Source organism: Melanerpes formicivorus, unplaced genomic scaffold, assembly GCF_026170545.1.
Source record: "Melanerpes formicivorus ecotype bairdi unplaced genomic scaffold, bMelFor1.0.p_v2 SCAF_5, whole genome shotgun sequence".
Lineage (NCBI taxonomy): Eukaryota > Metazoa > Chordata > Aves > Piciformes > Picidae > Melanerpes > Melanerpes formicivorus.
In genome coordinates this window covers 5,098,793-5,119,766 of record NW_027142357.1, presented here as the reverse complement: position 1 = coordinate 5,119,766, position 20,974 = coordinate 5,098,793, and positions in this window count along the sequence as shown.

The following is a 20,974-nucleotide window of genomic DNA, read 5'->3' as shown; positions in this document are numbered from 1 at the left end:
ATTCCTGGTGTAAGTAACCTGAAGTTTTTGTTTACAGATCCACAGGAGATCATCATAACAGGTTTGGTTTAATCCCCTATCTCAACTTTAAAACCTGACTTTTCATAGGTTCATAGAATGGTTTGAATTAGAAGGGACCTTAAAGACCATCTAGTTCCAAACCATCTGCTGTGGGCTGGGACACCTTGCGCTAGACCAGGGTGCTCAAGATCTCATCCAGCATGGCCTTGAACACCTCCAGGGAGGGGGCATCATCCACAACCTTCCTGGGCAACCTGTTCCAGTGTCTCACCACCCTCACTGGGTGTCAGGAATTTCATCCTGATTCCAGTGTAAACCTGCCCTCCTCAAGCTTCAGTCCATTCCCTCTCATCCTATCACTGCTTTCTACCCAGACATGTCGTAGGGCTTCATGCAGTGTTTCGAAACTATGCGGTGTAATTACTGTGATTCACAGTTGTTGTGATTGAAATGTATAAACTAAACTGTAGTTCACCTCTGTTGATGCAGTGATTTAATGAGAAGAATCTTTAAAGCTTGGCAACGCATCTTTTGTGTCAAATCATGGCTTTGACTCCTTTTTACCTGCCATTCATAAATTCTCTGTCCTACATCTGATCATCCCAGCAGTGAAATGAATGTCATTGAAGAGTGTTTGTCATCTTACAGCATCCCTATTTCCTCTGGTGGAAGTACTTTGTTTCCATGTAGCTTGTTCAGGCAAAACAGGAACTCGTGATTGCTAAGTTGCCAGACAGATGCATCTACCCCAAACCTCCTATTATCTAAGATAAGAAATGTATTAAGTGACTTCAAGTTAGTCTCATGGCAAAGGGATGAGCAAAGGGTTAAATTTCTTTCATTTTGATCTGAGATAAACATGGAGGAGAACATTGTCTTGTAATTAGGGATTTCCAGTGGTACCCTTCAAACACTGTACTCTGAAAATCAATGCTAGAGTAAGTGTCACAGGATATCAAGAGAGAGTTAAAGGGAGTGTTAGAAACGTTGTTGTGGTCTGTGAACAGGGAGCGGTAGAGCAGTGTGGATATTTTGCAGTCACAGCATTTTAGTGCTCCCAGATTTGCTTGCTGATTTGTCTGAGGCATCACCTTAGAAATCACAGTGTGGAAGGATTAGGATCGGCTTTGTTTCCCTTCCACCTCCTTGCCTGGCTTTCATTTTTGTGGCTTTAAGTCGGGGGGACAGGTATAAGTAATTATGGTGTACAGCTTGTAACTCCTCTATACAGACCCATCTGCAATGTGTGCAGTTTTAGCCTGCAGGCTTCTTGAAAACTATGTTACAGGCTTGGTAAGGATTATTAGAGTGAAATATGTATCTCTGTCAGCAACACTGACGTTTCTGATTCATTTTGCATGCAACAGTGAAGTCACAACACAAAACATCTAGACTACACATGAGGATGGAGATGCAAAGTTCGTCTAGTTCCAGCCCCCCTGCCATGGGCAGGGACACCTCCCACTAGACCAGGTGGCTCAAGGCCTCCTCCAGGCCTTCAGCACCTCCAGGGAGGGGTCATCTGTGATCCCCCTGGGCAACTTGTTCCAGTGCCTCACTGCCTACAAAGTAAGGAATTTCTTCCTAATCTCCAGTATAAATCTGCCTTCCTCAAGCTTCAATCCATTCCCTCTCATCCTGTCACTACAAACCCTTGTAAAAAGTCCCTTCCCAGCTTTCTTGTAGGCCCCTTTGTTCCCCCCAGTGAAATAATGTTTCTTTGGGTTCGTGTGGAGTTTGGGAAGCCTTTATTTAGTTGTTCAGCCCAAACTGGTTGTGTTTGCTGACACCTTGGCACAATTTCAATGCATGTGTCTAAATCTTGACAGTCACTAATTAAATCTGGCCAAGAAAAGCCTTGTTAATTTGCACACCCCACTCACCAGTAGATGGCCTTGGTCACACAGCTATGGGGCTGGGAAGTGACTGGCATTGATGAGAGAGTAAGAGGAATAAAATGTAATGCAGGGGCATTGATTCTCACTGAAGTGCTATTTAAATCATTTAGACTTGTCTTGTTAAAAAGCTTTGATGTTCTCACTCTCACTGACCTTTATCCTGAGTCAAAGACTTTTGGTGTCTCTGCAGTTCCTGCCCCTTTTAAAGTGCCAATTTAACAGCATTCTTAATAGGGGGAAGATGAGTTGTACATGTTGAATTTACACAGACACCTTGGTGACTGTCACTAGCAAACCTTAGTTTGACATTCATATTTTCATTTTTATCATGTTGATTTTGGTTCCTGTCCCAGCATTGTCTCATTAATTCATGGGCTGTGTTCAGCCTTCTGCTCTTGAGGCATGTTCAAGCTTGACCTTATCTTCACTTCAGGTTACATTTAGTTAATGATTTTTCAGGTCCTATGGCTGGAAATCTGTTTAGAAGTAAAAGCCATGTTTGTCACAATAGTGATCATACTCCAAACCTTCACAAGTGCTGTGATTCTCTTTCCAGTGGAGTGGTTAAACTTGTTTTCTGCCCTGTGTGCCTCATGGGCTGCAGGTGGGACCTTTGCGATTCAAAACAGGTGGTAGTCACAAGATGGCTCCCAGCTTAATTGCAATGAGGTGCAAGTGCATGTAGTGAGAACTGCTTCCAGCTTCATTCTTCCCTTGTACATGATTGTCACTGTTGATGTCTAAGCACTGGCCTGTTTGTGGGTACAGGAAGAGGTAGGTGGCCATTATAAAACACTGGTGTTGTCTCCCCAGCTGTGCTCTTGTTCTTCTAAGGGAGAGGTAGGTGTGCCAAATGCTGTGCACACTGAGTACTGACTACAGTGAGTCATAGGGGTTTCCCGCCTTCCACCTTTTTTTTCCCCCCATTGCTGGTGTGCTGTTCTCTTGTGGTGTTACTGTCCTGCCAAAGAGGACAGAGGCTGGGTGAGTCGCTGTACATCTACAGCACTGTTGAGAGCACCCTGTTCATCACTCTCTGTCCCTTATGTGTGTTTTGTCAGAATCCAGTGCTGTGTGCTTTTCCTCATAGGAAGTCGTCCTGGTGAAGCTGATGGGGAATCATTCATGCCTTCTAATGGGAGCAGACTACAACTTTTGTGCTGCCTTTGAAGCTACCCTATCAGAAATAGAGATAAGCTAAAATTAGACATGCTGTAGTTTCTTTTGTGTGCCATTTCCTTCCCCCCTCTGCTGTCACAGAGTGAGCTTGGTACTGTAGTGCTCAGGGTTTAAGGAAAGGAGAAGGACTAGCAATGCAAAGCCTGTAAGCAAGATCAGATCACAGTAGTGTCAGACTGTCAAGACAAGACTGTCCCTGTGGACAAACCTGCCTTTCTGATATTGGAAATCTATGCTTGGTTTGCTGCCGTTGCACTTAGTGGAGGAGATGGCATTTCACCAAGGGTGCAGCCCCTTGCCTTAAGGACGTGGGAGATTTGGCATGTGTAGGGAAACAAGTCATGACTCGAACATTCTTCTAAGTTGTATTTGGCAGCTGACAATAATCTTTTACATAGGCTACACTTCTACTCTGCTTTGTGTATGAAGGAAAAATCCACGTTTCCAAGATTAGAGCTGAAGTCCAACCTTAGGTTTTGCAAAGATTTCACAGTCTAATTGGGGAGGCATGAGAGAGAAAGGCAGCCACAGGCTGTCTCTGCTTTATACTGATTAGCAGCTGGCACATCCCTCGAAATCAGGAATGAAAAAGGGGAGGAAAGGAAATGCCTTGATAATCCCTCTCTTCTGAACTTTCTGGAACCACTTGGCAAGTGCAGCATCCATGACTTAAGCACCAGCTGCCAAGTCTGGAAACTAAAGTTTCAGTGGTGAGATAAGATAAGTGTGTGGCCTTGTGAAAGCCTGGGGGTCTGCCAGAACATCAGTTGCTGTGCTTGCTGGTGGTGTTGCACTGTTTCAGGACCTTCAAGCTTCTTATCTGCAGTACAGCCAAAACAAGGCCATTATTTTTTTGGCTGTTTTTCTTTTTTTTTTGTAATACACTGAGGACTGGTGGATGTAAATAATGATTGGGGGGATTTTTGTTATACTTTCTCAAGGAACAGGGTTGATGGACTGCGATATATAATTAAGAGCACGCTAATGGAAATTAATTTATGCAAGTCATTGGCTATTAAACAGGTCAACAATGCTGGCTTGACTGGGGTGGAAATTAAGTCTTTAAGAGATTTACCTTGGATTGATAGCTGCCTGAAATCTCTCACAGAATCAAAGAATGTTAGGGGTTGGAAGGTCCAGTGCAACCCCCCCACTGCCAGAGCAGGGTCACCTAGAACAGGTCACACAGGAACATGTCTGGAGGGGTTTTTAATGTCTCCAGAGCAGGAAACTCCACAACCTCTCAGGGCAGCCTTATCCAAGGCTCTATCATCTTTACAGTGAAAAAGTTTCGTATGTTGAGGTGGAACCTCCTCTGCTCCAGCTTGCACCTGTTGCCCCTTGTCCTATCATTAGACATCACTGAGAAGAGCCTGGCTCTGTCCTCCTGACACTCACCTTCATGTATTTATGAGCATTAACGAGGTCACTCTCATTTCCTACATTTAAAGTACATAGATTATTAAAATCTGTGATTTAATTAGGCATGCTGTCCTTTTTAATTGCCTGTGGGGTGATTGCAGCTTAGGTCTACCTCAGGCTCAGTTGCTGTAGCAAACCTTTTTGAGCAATTAGCCTGCTCCCTATGTTTTTGTCATTAGTGTTATTAAGATGTCATTTTTCCTCTGAGATAAGAGAGATGTTGCCTAAGGTAGAACAGCAGAGAAATGGATGATCCTGCTCATTGCCATAGGGTAGGATTTCCATTGCTAACCCTCAGAATTCTGCATAGACTTTTGCTGAGAAGTGCTTTCAGAAGACATCGCTCCTGCTGTGAAAGAATGGTGCAACCCAGTGGTGAGACATTTCAGTTGTCATTTCACTCTTGCCATAATGTTCTAGCCAGCCCTCTGAGAGTTTACTAAAATGTTTGCAGAAATACTTGTAAAGATGGTAGGCTCGTGGTGGCTTGTGTCATAAACTATTAGATTGTGTATCTACCTAAAAGTCTCAGAAGCAAATAAGATCCCATTTTGGGTCTGAATTTTTATTAGCCTTCAGCTGCATTAAAACAGTCATTAGAATAAAACCTTGGGTAGCTTGATTTCTACTGTCAAGGGAGGTTTTTTCCTGTTATCATTCAAATAACTCTGGAGTGTTCTGTTTATATTTTGGGGTTTTTTATTCTCTCCTAAACACCAGCTGTTAGTCAGGGCTGAAGAAAGTGCTCCATTGCTGAGACAGCATAAAAAATCTAAGGGAAAGGCAGATCCCTTATATGGCCAATCATTCTGCCGTGTTTTATCTCTTGCTTTCTGATTCTGGGTTGGAAAGAGTTGGGTTTGAAAGCCAGATTGGTAAGGTTCACTTTCTTTCTGTGCATCATAGGCCGTTGTTGCCTGATGGAATCATCCATGTGTATTTTACCCAGTTCTCTGCCAGTTCAGTGTCCCTGGGTGCAGCTGGTGCTCCAGGGTCTCCTGCGGTGTATGCTTTAATCTCTTGCTTTCCTTTCACTGAAGTATGTAGGTTTGAGCAGGGCTAGCTGGGCTAAAGTGCCTGCTGGAAATCTGCTGAAGTGATTGAATGGCTCCTGGCAAAATCTATGAAATTATAATAACAGAAGTAGAGAGTGGAAGAGGATTGAAGGTGGATGGCAAGCATATTGACAAACAAAACAGGCAACAGAATTTGGCTAGATTGTATAATTAATCATACAGTTAATATATTAAATAAGAAGTGGAGTACTGCATCCAGTTCTGGGGCCCCCAAAGAAGGACATCAAACAGTTGGAGCGGGTCTGGAGGAGGACACAGAGGTGAGCAGTGGGCTGGAGCGCCTCCTCTGTGAGGACAAGCTGAGGGATTAGGGGCTGTTCAGCCTGGAGAAGAGAAGGATCTGGGGAGACCTTAGAGCATCTTTCCAGTATCTGAAGGGGACCTACAAGAAAGCCAGGGACTTTTTACAAGGGCTTATGGTGAAAGGATAAGAGGGAATGGATTGAAGTTTGAAGAAGGCAGATTTAGACTGGAGATTAGGAAAAAAAATCTTTATGGTGAGGGTAGTGAGATGCTGGAACAGGTTGCCCATGGAGGTCATGGATGTCCCCTCCCTGGAAGTGTTCAAGGCCAGGTTGGATGAGGCCTTGAGCAAGCTGGTCTAGTGGAAGGTGTCCCTGCCCATGGCAGGGGAATTGGAACTAGATGATCTTTAAGGTCCCTTCCAACCCAGACCATTCTATGATTAAAATGTAGGATAATGTCTGTGTTATCAGCAGGAAACTAAATTTAGAAGATTTACAGTGACTTGCCTCATTTGTGAGGAATGTCTTCAGAAAGCTAAAATGTAAAGAGTCTTCTGCTGGAGCCCTCACATGCGAGCCCTCTAGTTAGTTCTTGTTAGCAGCAGTCAGTGGCTTCTGGTGAGACTGTCTGTTACCTTCAGCCTGAAGCCAAACAGCCTTCCTGCTTTTATAGCCTAACCAGAGCTGAACACAGTGTAGCAGATAAACCTGCTCTGTTGATCTGGTGTTGCAATCATTTCCTATGATTTCATAATTCTGTCTCTGTGTTCTCCAGCTTGGTTTTCAGGCTCTCATTTCTCTTGCCAGGCCGAGCAGCACACAGTCCTTGACATTTCTCCTTAGCATTATTTGTGTGGCCTGCAAGGATTTCTTTCCTTGTTTCTTTGGGGTTCTTGTGTCTTATGATGCAATGCCATCACAGTCTCTTTTCACTTAGCTTTTAACCCTGTGTGTTCCTAGTCTTTCTACTTCACTTGGTATGCACTTCCCTTCTTTCTTGTTCCTTTTGCTTTCTTTCTGGTGCATTAAGTGATGATTTCTTTCATCCTGTGCCCAGGAAAAAAATCCAAATAACTCTGTGTTTCAAAGATTATGTCCAAAGCTGCTTAATTAAAAAAAAAAAAAAAGGTTTGCTGATTCAGACATTCAGAAAATGCCAGGGGAAGGCCAGCATTTGTTTTTGTTCTCAGATTTTCTTCAGCTCTTGTTTGTCTGTATGTTTCTTCTGGGACAGGCATAGCTGTGTCATTTGGAGTCAAGGCCTGTCTGGATGCAAGTGATTCTGACAACTGACCAGAGTGCCTGCCCCTTCTGCACAGGTCTCTAGTTGTGTTAAGTAAAGCCTACCTCTCAGCGGGGTTTATTTGACAGGGAAAAGTTTTGTGTCCATTCAAGCACTAATCCAGCCAACTGTTTGAGCACAAAAGACCTAACTGTGCTGCTTATTAAGACACTGCCCTGCAAACTCTCTCCTTACTGCTAGAAATTTTCTTGACCTTTCACAGACATTCTACTTACAGAATCCTCCCTGTTTTGTTTGGGTGTAGAACAAGCGACAAAGCAAAGAGGATTTCAAAAGGATTCAGTGAGATACAGAGTGTTGTTTGCTTGCTGCTTAGATGGTTTGCTGGACTTGGTGATTTGTAAGAGCTGTTGTGGGGTTTTGAATTGCTTTCTCATCTCTTTTGATTTCTTGTTTCCATTCATAACAGGCTGCCTGTTTTAGTAGTCTTCTCTATTTCTCCCAAGTGGACTCTACTTCCTGTTTTCGTTGTGAACAGCACCATATGTGATTGTTTTACCATTCTTGCTTTCTTCCTGCATGATTTGGGAACAAGAGCTTTTATCCAGATATACATCCCTCTCCCAAGTGTGTCAGCTCTCCAAGTTCCCAAGTTAGTCTTGAACAATACACTTTCACATATTTCCCTTCTCCTTGCCCACATTTTTGTTATATTTCTTTGTGAAGTCTTGACAGCACCATTGCAGTGTGCCTTCACTGACTCCACAGCAATCTGTACGTGCAGATCTCTGAAGGAGGTGACGTGACATTGTCACTTCAGCTGTTTTTAAGCTGGTAGTCCTGATTATTGACAAAGGTCCCATCTAGTGCTGTAGTCGTTGTGGGGTTTGTTTGGCTTATTGTTGGGCTTTGTGAGATGGCATTTTTTGTTTGTTTTTTTCCCCCCAAGTGCCACATCCAGCATAATGTTTCATGAAATAAATCACTTTTGCTATCCAGACTCTTAATGCCTGAGGTGCTTCCTGCTTCATATTCACAGGGCTGAAGTTGTACATAATTAAAATCCTGTCCTTTCAGCATGAATTATTTTGTTGAGTCATATTTTATTCACATTTCTTTTCTTATTCAGGGTCTCTGGTACACATGAAATGCATGCAGTCCTGCAGTCTGCTGTAGCAGATTAACTTACATTAATTTCTTATGCCCCTCAGACTGTGAAACAGCTCTGGTTTGGAGTTTTGGCTTTTGTATTTTCCACACTTTCTCTACTTCTGTATTATTCTTCTTTCTAGAAATTTTCCAGAATGTATTTTCAATGGATATGTATCTGACCCTAAATGCAGATCAAAGTCCCTAAATAGGAAACTCTGTATTTGTTTAGGGGCTTTAAATGCAGCATAGTTAAGATCAGTTGTTTAAATAGCTGATACACTTAGTGGTGACTTCCACCAATGCAGACAAGAGCAACACCAAGTAAATGTGGAAGAAAAGTCACTTTGTGACTGGAGGAGCACTGTCCCTGGGAAGAGAACTGAGGAGACCTGTGGATTTGTAGTTCTCACTGTTTTGTTTTGTCTTCCCAGGCAAGAGCAGACTGTCCAAGCTACTGTGTAACTAACATTACCCTGGTGTGATTCCGGCAGGATTGTTGACCCACGCACTGCAGAACTATGTGCGGGCATCCTTAGGCAACTTTTTAAATGCAAGGCACCAAAGGAAGTTCTCACGTGCCATAAACACTTCAGAGGGGTCAGTAGGCATGTGCAAGTGTTAGGTCAGTGGTTGGACTTGATGATCTTAGAGGTCTTTTCCAATCAAAATGGTTCTGTGAATCCATGATAACTATGTGCCTGTCACATGGCTGACTTCATAATTCCAGCTCTAGTTTCCTTGTGTGTAAGTCTGAGCCTCAGTGACCTGGTTTGATATGTTTAACTAAGAGATGCTTGGAACACATTGTTGAACCTTAAGGTACATGTTCCTTCATCATCTATCAGGGGCAATGACTTTCCTGTCCTTGAGTGTAGTCCACAGCCCAGCTTTCCATGAGACCAGACCTATTCTACCCTAGCACAGTCTTGGAGCAATAAAATAACCTCAGTGATGTTATGTGGGGTGGGGCTGGATGCCCAGAGCAGCTGTGTGCTTCTCTCTTCAGAGCAACAGAGCTCTCTGAGCCAGCCCTCTCTGTGAATCAAGCTGCCCAGTGTTTGTGCTTCATATACTTCCCTGACCTATACACCAGACAAAAGCTTCCTGTTCTAATCTTGATTTTAAGACTTAAGTATCCATGGGTTATTTTTCTACACTATAATGCTCTTTCCTATGTAGCAGTCCTCTGGGATATGCAGAGGGACAAAGTCAAACCTCCTGGCGGTCAGGATGAGGTTGGGGGAAGCATGTGGAGGACATTGATGTGGAGAGGCAGAACTTGAATTACAGTACAGCACATAGAGGATTTTGGTTCGGCAATCAAGTCCTGTGCTGTACTACTTGCCAAAACAGAAGAAATTACTCTCATTCTCTTGCAAGTTGTCTAATCTGGTTTTTAGCTTACCTTAAAGCTGCATCTTATTTATAAGCTCTGACTCAGGCTTCTCATTCATGGCTCCTGAAACACTAGAGAAGGAAAGCAGAATCGCAGAATGGTTTGGGTTGGAAGGGACCTTAGACAGAATCTATTTCCAAGCCCCTGCCGTGGCCAGGGACACCTTCCACTGGACCCAGTTGCTCAGGGCCCCATCCAACCTCACCATCTTACTGATCCTTTAAAACAAAACAAATCCCAAAACACCCCAAAAATTCTTATTTGTGTTTTTGTATTGTTTGTTTGTTTTCTACAAGGCAGCCACAGGGTTATTTTCTGGATTCTAATTTTATCATTATCTATTTAAGATGCTTATGGGAAGGATGTTGCAGAGGAACAGTGGACAGATGTGATGGTTTGAAGCTATCAGTCAGTTGCAGTTCTAGGTTTTAAGATAAAAAGTTTCAGGCTATGCAAGGCCCACCCTCTCATCTGACTTTAAACAGCTGGGCTTCTCTAGTGTGTAGTAAAGGAGGTCAGAACAGGCATGGTGTATCACTCCTCGCTGAAGCGATTGTATTTCATATAGTGAGGCAGCAGAGACAAGGAATGGAACAACTGTTTCAGACAAACAGGCTTGAGTTAGGGAACCTTTCCTGGACAAAGAAATGAAGGACTGGATGCGATGAACATAGCTCACTGTAAAGGGTGGTGCTTCCAAATGCTGCAAGGAACAATGCAGCGTCAGTTGAGGCAGGCATTTTCACATGGTTCTCCCAAATGACCCCCTGTAATTAGGCTGCATTGGCTCAGGCTGAGGAAGAAAGGCAATCTTAGGAGGCAGATTTGGCAAGTTTTTGCTTGTTTCTGTATGGAAAGCACGTGTTTTTTCTTAAGACTGCAGTTACATTCTGCTAGTCTGCATGCACTAAGTTGAACGGACTGTTTATGAAGAGCATGAAATACTTACTGGCAGTAGCATTTATCCACTCTCCGTTTTCTTCCAGGGAAATGAATTGTCTTTCTAGTAAACATTGCTTTCAGAGCTCTGAGAATCAGGGAAAAGGAGTTTGTGGGTGGGCTCTTTGATATTCCCTGAATCTACAAAACACCTTTGTGTCACATATCTGAAAGACTCTACTTGCATTCTTGCTCAGAAGGGAACAGGACAGTTTTACTGAGGGGCAAGGATGAGTCCTCACAAGGGTGAGAAAAATATCACAATGCAAAATGCCTCTGAAAGGCTGAAAGAATTGGGGCTGTTCAGCATGGAGAAGAGAATGCTCCAGGCAGACCTTACAGCTACATTTCAATATCTGAAGGGGACCTACAGGAAGGCTTGGGAAGGACTGTTTAGAAGGGCTTGTGGTGACAGGATGAGGAGCAATGGTTTGAAAGAAGAGCAGGGGAGATTTAGGCTGGACATAAGGAGGAAGTTCTTTACTCAATGAGAGCGGTGAAATACTGGAACAGACTGCCTAGGGATGTGGCTGAGGCCCCATCCCTGCAGACATTCCAAGATCAAGACTCAATGTGGCCCTGGGCATCCTGATCTAGTTAGAGATGTCCCTGCTGATTGCAAGGGGGTTGTACATGATGACCTTTGAGGGTCCCTCCCAACCCAATGCAATCTGTGGATCTGTGAATTGACAAAACCTGACAGTGAGACACTGAGGTGATTGCTCTTTGTAATGTTGTAATTAATAGCACAGGGTTATGATGTAAAGGTGAAGTCTATCCTGCCACACTTTCTCTCTAAACATGCTTTTGATGTTCCTGGTACCAGCTATTGCTATGAATGCTGTGCAGTTACCCATCACTTGTAAGACTGAGGAGCACAAGTATCTCTAGTTCTAGATGTGAACAGTTATGCTTAACATAATGAACTACCCAAGACAAAGGTGCTCTGTTTATTTACTTTGCTGTACCTTAGAGATAACACTGGCCTTGTATATTTATGTAATTAGCCTGTAGTTAATTCATGGTGATGCTAGGAAAAAGTGTGCAAGCACTGAAGTAGTTTAACCAAAAAATAGGTGACATAGTTTGCTGTTTTGATAGGTACCATCTCTTTCCATCACAGTGAGGAAATCATCTTATGAACCTCTGATAATTGATGACTGCAACATCAAAAGCTTTGTGAGGAAAGAGAAGGAGATGAATCATAGCTTAGGTTGGAAAGGACCTCAAAATCAGGTACCCCAACCTCCCTGCCATGGGCAGGGTTACCTCTCAACTGGACTTGGTTGCCCAAGGCCTCATCCAGTCTGGCCTTAAACACCTCCAGGGAGAGGGCATCCATAACCTCTCTGGGCAACTATTCTACAGTCTCACCACCCTTGTACAGAAGAACCTCTTCCTAAGATCCAATCTAAACCTGTTTTACCTTAGCTTAAAACCGTTCCCCCCTGTCCTGTCACTAGACATCCTTATGAAAAGTCTCTCTCCAGCCTTCCTGTGGGCTCTCTTCAGGTACTGGAAGGTGGTTATAAGGTCCTCCCAGGGTCTTCTCTTCATGCTGAACAACAACAGCTCCCTCAGCCTATTGCTGTCTACAACTAGCTGAAGGGAGGTTGTAGCCAGGTGGGGGTTGGTCTCTTCTCCCAGGCAACCAGCACCAGAACAAGAGGACACAATCTCAAGCTGTGCCAGGGGAGGTTTAGGCTGGATGTTAGGAAGAAGTTCTTCATAGAAAAGAGTAATTGGCCATTGAAATGGGCTGCCTGGGGAGGTGGTGGAGTCACCATCACTGGAGGTGTTTAGGAAAAGACTGAATGGGGTGCTTGGTGCTATGGTTTAGTTGATTAGATGGTGTTGGATGATGGGTTGGACTCGACGGTCTCTTCCAACCTGGTTAGTTCTGTTCTATTCTATCCTATCCTATCCTATCCTATCCTATCCTATCCTATCCTATCCTATCCTATCCTATCCTATCCTATCCTATCCTATCCTATCCTATCCTATCCTATCCTATCCTATCCTATCCTCATGGCAGAGGTGCTCCAGCCCTTGGGTCATCCTTATGGCCCTCCTCTGACTCAACTGTTTTTGCAGTATTTTCTCAGTCATCAGCACACACAGGAAAAATGTAACTTGAATAATAGAGTGAAGTTTTACTGTCTTGTGCATGTATCCCTGCCTGTCAGGTTGTGAAAATTAAGAACCTGCCTATGTTTGAAGAAAGTTTAGCTGTTTTATTGTTCCCTTCCTACACCAGCCACTTGAAAATCCTTTATGTTGCTTCCATTACACAAAGTTGTAGATGACCAGAAAACAGAAACACTGTCGTCTGCTTTATCAAGCGACCCGTCACATATGACAGATAATTTTTAGCCACCTTGCTACCATGAGCCGAGAGGTTTGCCCATGAATTGTGCTGATAATGAGTTTATTAAAAACATATTTAATTCAGGGAGAATTCATGAGCAGAAAGAAAACCTTTTGTGTGTTGTTTGTTTTGCTCCAAGTTGCTTGTCACAGCTGATAACTGGCTGCAGACCAATACCATTTTTTTGTTTGCAAAGTTTGATAGGGATTATCTTGCTTTGATCTTGGAAATGTTTGTAATCACTGAAGCTGTGTAGACAAGGAAATGCTGTGTAATTGTAGAAATTGTGGGCAAAATTTAAGTTGGCAGACAGCTCTCGATGCAGGTTGAAATGTTGCAAGGTCACTATGTCCTTCCTGCCTATTATTTGCTGAAAGAATGATTCCTGGAATCCTTGATTGTGGTCAGAAACATGAACTTCTTATCTGAAAGCCAGCATGTGTCAGTATGACGATTCCTTTAACATTGTGCTTTAGGATTAGAATTTGATGAAAAGTGGGAAAGACTTAAAGACTCATCTTAATAAGAAGGTTTCTTGCACTTTCTCTAACATTTGGTTCAATACTTAGAGACATTTGGAAATGTAAAAGTCATGTTTCCTTGTGATGTATTATAGGCAAAGTGTAAAACCTCACATGCTAGGGTGGAGAGTGGGCTCAAATGGTGCCCCCAGTGTCTTTTCACTTTCTCTAGGTTTCTGTGTAAGAAAAACATTCATTCTGCTGGGTCTATATGCCTGACAACATTTGCATGTTACACAGCAGCCCTGCCCAGTTCTCAAACCCTCACAATGTAGGCAATACAATGTGCTTCCACCACTCAAGGTTTGGGGGGGAGGTTGGTGGTAAACTAGAATGTTCCCATCACAAGTCAGGGAGCAGTTCCAGAGGCAGGATTTGAGAGGAGGCTCAGCATCATGCCAGCACGTTTGGAGCACAAGGTGCCTCTTTAAAATCCCTTCTCAGAGAAAAATGATGCTTAAAATAGACTCCTTTTCTGTGATGCCATACGTAAGCTACTATCAATCCAAACTTTTCCAAAGTCATTGTTCAGCATTCTATAAAGGGAACCTCTTTAAGCAGCAGAGAGCCCCACCTCATGCAATGCAGAGGAAATGTGCTCAGAACAAGGAAGGAATCCTTCATTTTGCAAGCCGAGATTTAGAGGTGCAAACAAGCAAGTCTCTTGTGCCTGTATGTATGTATTTTATATCTCTATCAATGTGCTTCTGTAAAACTAGAAAATCATGTGATGTTATCCTCAAGAATGGGGCTCTGTTTTGTTGTTTTGGTTTGTTGTTGATTTTGTTTGTTCTGTTTTCTTCTGTGTCTTATAAGAAGCTATACAGTGTCTTGTTATTGAAGGTATAATTCACTCCAGTACCTTAATAACATCAACACTTTCCTGTTTCTTCAAGCACAAAGGAAGCTCTTCCTTCACCTGTTCAATATGAAAGCAGATAGTTTATGAAGCTCTAATTCTCTTGCTGGGCACTACTTCTCTGCACAGTGTAAGCATCACAGAGAAGCTAAATTCTCTTATGGCCACCACCATTCAGAGTCTGAAGAGCAGTTCTGGCTTAGCAAGCAGTTCTGGGCACGGGGCAGAGCTACTTAATGGCAGGTGTGATGCCACCTGCATCATGAGGAGTTTGGGACCTTCAAAGAGATCTTCAAACTGCTCTCACTACTGCTTATGTGTTTTCTCTTCATGGTTGTCATAAGTCTTTATCTCTACCTTGGAGGTTGATGCAGAGGAAGCAGTATTAAAGGTATCAGGCAGATTAGAAGAGTCTCTCACTGCATTGCATAACTGTAACTTCTCTCTTCTTGAAAAACCTTGAGGTGCAAACTTACTAGTACCCTACTTGGTGAAATGTTAGCTGAGTTGCAGGTCTATACTTCAGGGCAGGGGAAAATAAGTATTTCAGAGCAGCATTCCTTCTTTTGCTTCAAGTCCTGGTCTTTGATGCATTAAATTAGTGTCTTTTAAAGTTGTGTTGCTACAAACACACAGCTCATTCTCACTTGGTCTGCCACAAACACGTAGCTCATTCTTACGGGGCAGAGCTCACACAAGGTAAACCTCGTGAATGGTGAATGGTGCCACATCCAGCTGGCAGCCAGTCAGTAGTGGAGTCCCCCAGTGCTGGGCCCCATCCTCTTTAACATCTTTATTGATGATCTGGATGAGGGCATTGAGTCTATCATCAGTAAATTTGCTGATGACACCAAGCTGGGGACAGGAGTTGATCTGCTGGAGGGTAGAGAGGCTCTGCAGAGAGACCTCGACAGGCTGGACAGATGGGCAGAGTCCAACGGCATGAGATTTAACACATCCAAGTGCCGGGTTCTGCACATTGGCCACAACAACCCCATGCAGTGCTACAGGCTGGGGTCAGAGTGGCTGGAGAGCAGCCAGGCAGAGAGGGACCTGGGGGTGCTGGTTGATGGTAGGATGAACATGAGCCTGCAGTGTGCCCAGGCGGCCAGGAGGGCCAATGGCATCCTGGCCTGCATTAAGAACAGCGTGGCCAGCAGGAGCAGGGAGGTCATTCTGCCCCTGTACACTGCACTGGTTAGGCCACACCTCGAGTACTGTGTCCAGTTCTGGGCCACTCAGTTTAGGAAGGATGTTGACTTGCTGGAAAGAATCCAGAGAAGGGCAACGAAGTTAGTGAGGGGCTTGGAACACAAGCCCTATGAGGAGAGACTGAGGGAGCTGGGGCTGCTTAGCCTGGAGAAGAGGAGACTCAGGGGTGACCTTATTGCTCTCTACAACTACCTGAAGGGGGGTTGTAAACAGGCAGAGGTTGGTCTTTTCTCCCAGGCAGCCAGCACCAGAACAAGGGGACACAGTCTCAGGCTGCACCAGGGGAAGTTCAGGCTGGAGGTCAGGAGGAAGTTTTACACAGAGAGAGTGATTGCCCATTGGAATGGACTGCCCGGGGAGGTGGTGGAATCGCCGTCACTGGAGGTGTTCAGGAGGAGACTTGACAGGGTTCTTGGTTACATGGGTTAGTTGATTAGGTGGTGTTGGATGATAGGCTGGACGCGATGATCTTGAAGGTCTCTTCCAACCTGGTCTATTCTATTCTATTCTATTCTATTCTATTCTATTCTATTCTATTCTATTCTATTCTATTCTATTCTATTCTATGTCACCGGGAGCTGTCTGCTTGGCAAGACCACTTCCTGAGAGCATGCTCTGATCACATCTTTGAGCTGCCTAAGAGTAGTTTTTTAGGAAAAATACATTATTTTCTAGGATAAATACCATATTGCACTGAATTTTGTGGATTAATAACTGTTTTATTGCTTTTTCCACCCCCCCTGGGGTCATTAGGGCCTTTAGGAAGCTTCTCTCAACAGCGTGGGTTGCCTGCTCAATTCTTGCTCTGAGACCTGAAATTGGACCTTACACTGTACTTGATCAATGAATGAAGCTGATACTTGCTTAGCAAAATTTTCAGCTGTGCTTGAATAGGGGAGGCACCTAAAATCCTTTTTTTTTTCCACCTAACTTTAAGTACCAAACCTGGCTAGGTGCTATTGGAAATCTCAGTAGATATATGAACAGCTTTGTATATCCTAGCCCCTGATCTTTAGATAGAGACAGTAAGGACTTGTGTTCAAGGATCCTGGGCTTTGTCTTGAAATTATGTCATCTAGGACTTCCCTGTGTAGCTTCTGTGAGTGATTAATGGCTTGAGACCTTTTCTTTTATTATTGGTGAAATGTTGATATATTGAGATTTCCAGATTTATTGAGTGCCAGATTTCAGCACTCAGGTGCTGTGTTTGGTTGGTAACTGAGTGAAGGTGTTGGTTTCATTGGTTCATTGGTTGCTTAGCTTGGAGAAGAGGAGATTCAGGGGTGACCTTATTGCACTCTACAACTACCTGAAGGGAGGTTGTAGACAGGTGGATGTTGGTCTCTTCTCCCAGGCAGCCAGTACCAGAACAAGAGGGGACAGTCTCAGGATGCACCAGGGGACGTTTAGGTTGGATGTTAGGAAGAAGTTCTATACAGAGAGAGTGATTGCCCATTGGAATGGGCTGCCCAGGGAGGTGGTGGAGTCACCATCACTGGAGGTGTTCAGGAGGAGACTTGATGGGGTGCTTGGTGCCTTGGTTTAGTTGTTTAGGTGGGTTGGATTGGTCGATGGGTTGGATGCGATGATCTTGAAGGTCTCTTCCAACCTGGTTTATTATTCTATTCTATTATTCTATTCTATTCTATTCTATTCTATTATTCATTTTTGTAAATGCTGCATTGGCTTTAAAATCATAGAATCACAGAATGGTTGGAAGGAACATCTTCCACTAGACCAGGTTGCTCAAGACCTCATCCAGCCTGGCCTTTAACACCTCCAGGGAGGGGGCATTCACAACCTTCCTTAGCAAACTATTCCAGTGACTCACTACCCTCACTCTAAAGAATTTCTTCCTAACATCCAGTCTAAATCTGCCCTCCTCATGCTTCAATGCATTCCCTCGTCCTATCATTACAAACCCTTGTAAACATCCCTCCCCAGCTTTCTTGTAGGTCCCCTTCAGGTACAGGAAGGCTGCTATAAGGTCTGCCCTGAGCCTTCTTTTCCCCAGGCTCCGAATCTCTTGGCCTGTCCCCCCAGGGGAAGTTCTCCAGCCCTTTGATCATCCTTGTGACCTCCTATGGACCTGCGCCAGCAGTTTGATATCCTTCTTGTGTTAGTGAGCCCAGATGCAGTACTGCAGTGGGGTCTCATGAGAGCAGAGTAGAGGGGCAGAATCCACTCCCTGTCCTGCTTGTCACGCTTCTTTTGATGTAGCTCAGCGCATAACTGTCTTCTGGGCTGTCAGCAACTATTGCTGGCTCATGCTGAGTTTTTCAGCAACTGATACCCCCATGTCCTGGTGCTTCAGACTGCTCTCAAGCCAATTCTCACCTGGCCTGTACACATCTATGCATGTAAATGCCATGAGTAACTCTTCAGGATATATTTTCTGTAACTGTTCAGCAAGCAGTACCTTTGAGTCTGCTCTCATTTATGTAGTGATCTATGAATACCAACTAGCTTGATTCTTTCAGTTCTTGGTAGATGGTGACTGAGATCAGTTGTATGTGCTGAATAATCATCCAGGAAATACACCGAAGCCAAGAGAGGGAGAGGGAGGTGAGAGGCTCTGTCTGAAGCAGAGTACTCAGAGCTTCCAGCTGAACTCTGCTGTACTTCTGATGCCACGTCCTGTAACTCACTAAAAACTGCAGCTGCAGCAGCACTTTCAAAGTCATTTTCTGAGGTTTTCAGGTTCACACTAGTGACTGATTGATTTAGTCCTGACTGTATAACAGAGAACTGGGAACTGAATGCAGTTCCATGCTCTGGTAACAAAATGTGATCAGCTGCAGCTGAAAAAGTAAATTCACTCTTGTGCATGCTTCAAAGCTACCTCTCTGCCACTCCTATGAATAACATTCATTACTTTTGGAAATGGTGAATAACCAAAATAACAAATTTGGTCAGTGGAGAGAGTCTACTTCCAAATAATTTGAATCAAGGAAGTTCTTTAATGCATGTTTTTGGACAGCAGCCCAGCTAACATTGAATCAGACTCTCAAGTCAGAGTGCTGAGTTTTTCCACAGAGAGTTGCTGCCCAGCAGAGCAGTGATAGCTGCTGGGGAGTACCTGTTTTCTTTCAAATCCTGAGAGGTTTTTTTCAAAACTCCAGGGCATGCTGTATTTTATTGCAGATTTCTTCTAGTCCCTAAAATAGTCATTCTCCCTACAGGGAATTTTTCCTTTCTGATCTCTGTTATAAGCACTTAAAACAGGGGCAGAAACAGGAGCTCAAGGCTGATGGTGGAACCACATTATGGAGGTGAACTGTAAAGGAGAAAGTCCAAGTTCTGGATACAGTTCCAACCATCCTCTTTGCAGTACCTGTACTCTAAACATAGGTGCAAGTTAGGCAGGCGGGCTGGCACGGTTGTGTCAGCTGCAGGAAGCCTGACTGTTCCAGTCACGCTGTAGAGCACTGGAGACTGTTGGTGCTAAGATTGTGCAGAATGATTTAGCAAATGCGCTCCCGGAACTGGGAGAGCTTTGTGGAGGATGATTAATGGACTGCAACAGCTCTCTTACAAGGAAAGACTGAGAGACCTGGGGCTGTTTAATCTGGAGGAGAGAAGGCTGAGAGGGGACCTCAATGTCTACAAATATCCGAAGAGTGGCTGTCAGGAGGATGGAGCCATTCTCTTTTCAGTGATACTCAGGGATAGGATGAAGGGTGATACACATCAACTCAATCACAGGAAATTGCATTTCAATGTGAGAAAAAATTTTTATACTGTGAGGGTGCTAAAGCCCTAGAGCAGGCTGCCCAGGGAGGTTATGGAATCTCTTTTGGAGACATTCCAAACCCACCTGGATGTGTTCCTATGTGGCCTGCCCTAAGTGGCCCTACTTTCCAGGGGGGTTGGACTTGGGCTCTGAAGGTAACTTCCATGACTAATCATCTTGGTCACAGAGCCATTCAGGATCCTGAGAGGATGGCTTTAGAGTATTGAGCTGGAAGTTGTCATCTGATCTGCATAATCACTTGTGGTCCCTGGCACTGCCTTAGGCTCCATCTGGCCTCAGAGGAGTCTCTTACTAATATAGTTGTGCTTTTCTTTTCCCCCCCCAATAATACTAACAGGAGATTGTTCTCGATCTTAGGAGGTACCTAATCAGAGCATAAACACTGCTTTGCTGGCATCACCTTCTCACTGCTTACTGCATCTTGACAGTAGCACAAGAGTGAGACATATTTGTGCACCTTCATGGAAGCACAGATGTTTGTGGGTCATGGTATAATTGGGATATTCTTTGATGTGCACCTGTGGTGGTTTTAGGCTATGCCATTAACATTTAGCTACTGGTTTCAAGCAGAAAAATATAAATAAATCACTATTGGGTGTAAAAGGAAAACAAAAGGTTATTCTAAACAAATTCATGGGGTAAATATCTGGAATAAGAGGAGCTGTACCATAACGATTTCTCTCTTCTGATCTCTGGCTGTTTTGCTTCGCTCAGGAGAGATAACATGCTTCTGGCTGGCCTTAGATAAGTCTAACCCACTGCTTCTCTCTCCACCCCTCTCTCTCTCAGGACAGGGAGTGGGGGTGGGGGCAGAGGAATGGCTTTCCTGGTCTTTTTGCTAATTGTAAATATCTGTATAGTACTGCAAATACTGTCTATTTTGTACATATTCATTGCATTCCATTGTAGAGTGTAGTTTTTGCTTGTAAATACAGCTTCAGTTGCTTCTAATTGAATTGTTCTGGCTAGAAGTTAATGCTGAGGGGAAACTTCAACCCACTGCAGCACCAAAGAGTAGATCAGAAAAATCCAGCTTCTATCTGGATGTGACTTGAGCCTGCATAGCTGGATTTTGCTGCTTGTTATTAATCAGGTTTTTGAATATGCAGAACAGGGAGGAGGACATAACTCGGATCACATATCCTTGTTCATCTGAGTTGCTTCAACCTTCTTTATTGCCATTAATTTTGCTTTTTTAATTTTTCCTTTCATGTAATTTTTTTTCCCCCAGCAGCATTTGAGTGCCCAGAAAGACTTAGATCTCTTCTAAGGAATGAGAAAAAAGCTAAACCTATGTTCACATTCACCTGTGGCATTCAGTGCCTAGTAAAATATGACCACTAATAAGATGAGAGAGCAGACAAAACAGAAAAGATGCCTTCTATTTTCCAGTCCCTTGGTAAACATATGAAGGCAGTACAGCTCATCCATCATGGCTGTCCTGGGACTTTATAGCCAAGCCTCCAGGCTGTAATTGCTGCAGATTTTGTAGCCAGAAGTCCCAGCTATTTTTGCTCACATAATCCTCAAGCCACTCAGGGTTTTTAACTAGCTTCCTCTCATCCCTGCTTCTTCCACTGCAAACGAGAGCAGGCCTGAGGCTGGTGTGAAGGTACATTTGCTGCCCACCTACGGGCTGTGTGTCTGACTATGGTTGACAAGAACATTTTTCCTCTGGGCTTTATGAGC